Source organism: Notolepis coatsorum (genome assembly GCF_963971535.1).
Source record: "Notolepis coatsorum genome assembly, chromosome: 12".
Taxonomy (NCBI): domain Eukaryota; kingdom Metazoa; phylum Chordata; class Actinopteri; order Aulopiformes; family Paralepididae; genus Notolepis; species Notolepis coatsorum.
In genome coordinates this window covers 9,657,348-9,660,786 of record NC_140176.1, presented here as the reverse complement: position 1 = coordinate 9,660,786, position 3,439 = coordinate 9,657,348, and the positions used below count along the sequence as shown (strand labels likewise).

Below are 3,439 nucleotides of genomic sequence, written 5' to 3'. Positions count from 1 at the left end.
CCTTGAAATAATGTCACTGAGCTCTTGACAACTCTGTTCTACAGCTGGTATTGTGATGACTTCATAACTTTGCCGTTTACCCGTCAGACATTATGGTGGTGAGACTGTGACTAACTGAATGACCAGCGCAACAATAATAATTTTCAAAGGAACATGTCACTAAGTTTATATTAGCTCTAGTGTAAATGCTCTACTAAAGTGCATCTTACTTGAAGTGTAAATGGTGCTAAGCTACTTTTGGAAAATCGCACCCTTAACACTTTTACTTGTCTTCTAATGTTCTCATGTCTTCCCTCACTGCAGACCAGAGGTGCCATGAAGAGGCCTGTCTTGCTGTGCTGAGCCTGAGGTAAGTGTCTTAATTGTTCCAAATAACGTCAGTTTTTTCTTGGACCACTGGGTCTGTTCTGCAGCTGGTATTGTGATGACTTCACAACTTTGCCGTTTACCCGTCAGACAATATGGTGGTGAGACTGACTTAACTGAATGACCAGCGCAACAATAAGAATTTTTTAATCGAAGGAACATGTCACTACGTTTTAGGGGTGTAACGGTGCACAAAAACTATGGTACGTACCTCGGTTTTGAAGGCGCCGTTCGGTACAGTGGGGGAAAGTTTGGCTTTCCCTTTTCCACTCAGGGGTGATGTAGTGTGCAGTAACTAATTGTACTTGTAGGGCTGTCAACGAATATTCTATATTGAAATTAATAATTGACTTGTTTAAAAAAAAATAAAAAATTATTGTGGGGGAAAAAACACCCCCCGGTGGGCAGTCGTTAGTGTTTAACATACCGTTGTATTCGTTCAGTACACAGCCGTACGGTACACACTGAAGCGGTTCGGTATGGAGACGTGTACCTTTACACCCCTACTAAGTTTATATTCGCTCCAGTGTAAATGCTCTAAAGTGCATCTTAATTTTAGTGTAAATGGTGCTAAGCTACTTTTGGGAAAATTGTACCCTTAACACTTTTACTTGTCTTCTAATGTTCTCAGGTCTTCCCTCACTGCAGACCAGAGGTGCCATGAAGAGGCCTGTCTTTCTGTGCTGAGCCGGTAAGTGTCTTAATAACGTCAGTTTTTACTTGGACCACTGGGTCTGTTCTGCAGCTGGTATTGTGATGACTTCACAACTTTGCCGTTTACCCGTCAGACAATATGGTGGTGAGACTGTGACTTTAACTGAATGACCAGCGTAATCGCACATGACTCTCAATGTTCACAATGACATTGGTGAAATTGAAACTCGTGAATATCGTTGACCAACCCAAGTCCTTATTTAGGAATGACAATGATTTGACTAATGTGACTTGCTCTCCCTGGCAGATGAGCTGAAATTGCACAGTTGCTGAAGCGGCAATGCATCTCTGAATGAACGTGGTTTCTACTGGATCCTAGCTGTGGTGAGTAAAGCTACAATTTAGATTTCTGCTGCAATCCCTCTTTAGACCAGTGGGGGTCAGGAATGTCTGTTCCTATTTTGACTATTGTCAGTTTTTAAGATAAGAGATTCTTTTATTGATCTCCTTGGGGGATTTCTGATGTCTACTGGAATAGTGATGAGTTTACATCTTTGCCGTTTACCCGTCAGACAATATGTTGGTGAGACTGTGAATAACTGAATTTCCTGCATAAACATTCTGTGACTCTTTAGCCAGATGGACGTCAGGACAACATTATAAACTATTGTTTCTCATTTCTTTGCAGTCTTGCACAGCTTATGAGGAGCCATAGTTCTCTGCCAGATCTGCGGTCAAGTATCTGTCGAGCTGAAATCCAACATGCCAACTTGGGCTCCGTTTAGTAAAATCCTTGTGTTGCCACCATGTATGAAGTTATGCTTTACATTTTCAACGTGTTCCGTGTTATCATCAAACATGCTCACAATATGGAATCTTTCAAGTAGTGGTTCATCTTGCGTACTCTGTGTATATATATATCATGGTAACGGTAGTCTTTCAAATTGAAAGTCTAAGCTCCAACCCCCAGAACAAACACTTTTTCAAGGATCTTGGAAAATTGTGAAAGCAAGAACACTGGTCTGTAGTTGGTAAAGCTGTGTTTATCCCTAGATTTAAATGGAGAAATAACCTTTGCTATTTCCATTCTGTCTGGAAAGGTGCCTGTTTGAAAGGAAAGATTAAAAAAATTATGACGCAAGGGGTTAATTATACAATCAATGGTCTTCACAATTATATCTTTAATTTAAAGCTATTTCTATAATTTGTCTTTCACTCGTGTGTCCTAGAAACATAGACTGCAACACTTTACGTTCCCCTGTCCAGTTTAATTTCCCTTCGTTGTGACTTGATATTCTTAGCAAGGTTTGTGCCTATATTTACAAAAATGTTATTAATTTACCCCTTCATTCGTGTTTTTAATAACCGTATTGTCATTAATTAAGTAATTGGGCATTTCTTCAGACGGCTTTGCTTCCAATAACATTTCGTAAGATCTTTCAAGTTTCTTTGATTTAAGACATTATTAGTGTTCTTTCTGCATAAGCTTTATATTTATTTTCAGCCTTTTTTGTTCTTAATTTGATAAAAATCTCAAGTTTGTTTTTCCTTTTACTTGCATTTTGTAAGCCCTTTGTCATCCAGGGTTTCATTTTATAATTACATTTTTGCCTCCATACTACCATTGGACAGTGTTCTTCATACAGCGAGCGATAAATAAATGTTTAAAAATTCCTCTTAAGTGTGTATCAAGGTTAGTTATTTGTAAATGTTTATTTTATTTATCCCCCCCCCCTTTTTTTTGTCTGTATTGTCATTTTTACTGTACTGTACTGTCATTGTATTGCTGTTGGCAATAAAGTATATAAAAAAAAAAATCCTCATGCAGCATTTACTTATTCCACATAAACCCCTTTCCACTCCTCAATTAACCAGATAATTCCTGAACTTGGCTATTGTGTCATCAGTTCTAAGGGAGTTTTCTTCCTCCGTCTTAATTTGACAGTCGTATATTACAAATACAGGTAAGTGGTCACTAATATCATTTATCACAAGTCCACAAGTGTTTATAAAAATATTGTCAATTAATGTAGCACAAGTTGAGGTTACTCTACTGGGTTTTGTGATCAGTGGGTACAACCCTCTGTCCTATAGAGCGTCCACAAGATCTGACGTGCAGTGATTTGATTGCTTTAAGAGATCAATGTTAAAGTCTCCTTATATGTTACCGTAATTTTCGCACTATAAGCTGCACCTGAATATAAGCCGCAGCAGCTAAATTGAATGATGTGTACATATATAAGCCGCAGGTGTTTTAATGTTTAATTACCATATGTAATTAGCATTGGGACCCAATACTGTCGGACAAATGACAAGAATTAACTAATTTACAAGTTGTATTAAGTTTAGCAAATAAGGGAACAGATAAATAACATTTCAATGCAGTCAAAAAAGCAATATTTAGATTTTTACATTTTCG

General features: G+C 37.8%; 1 long non-coding RNA gene across 1 annotated transcript; it reads left to right on the top strand.

The window, feature by feature from the left end:
* Nucleotides 1–301: 301 nt before the first annotated feature.
* On the top strand, nucleotides 302–2,728 carry LOC311237764. The gene is made up of 4 exons (XR_014620310.1): nucleotides 302–349; nucleotides 998–1,057; nucleotides 1,328–1,404; nucleotides 1,709–2,728. It is a non-coding gene; the product is annotated as an uncharacterized lncRNA (long non-coding RNA).
* The last annotated feature ends 711 nt before the right edge of the window (nucleotides 2,729–3,439 follow it).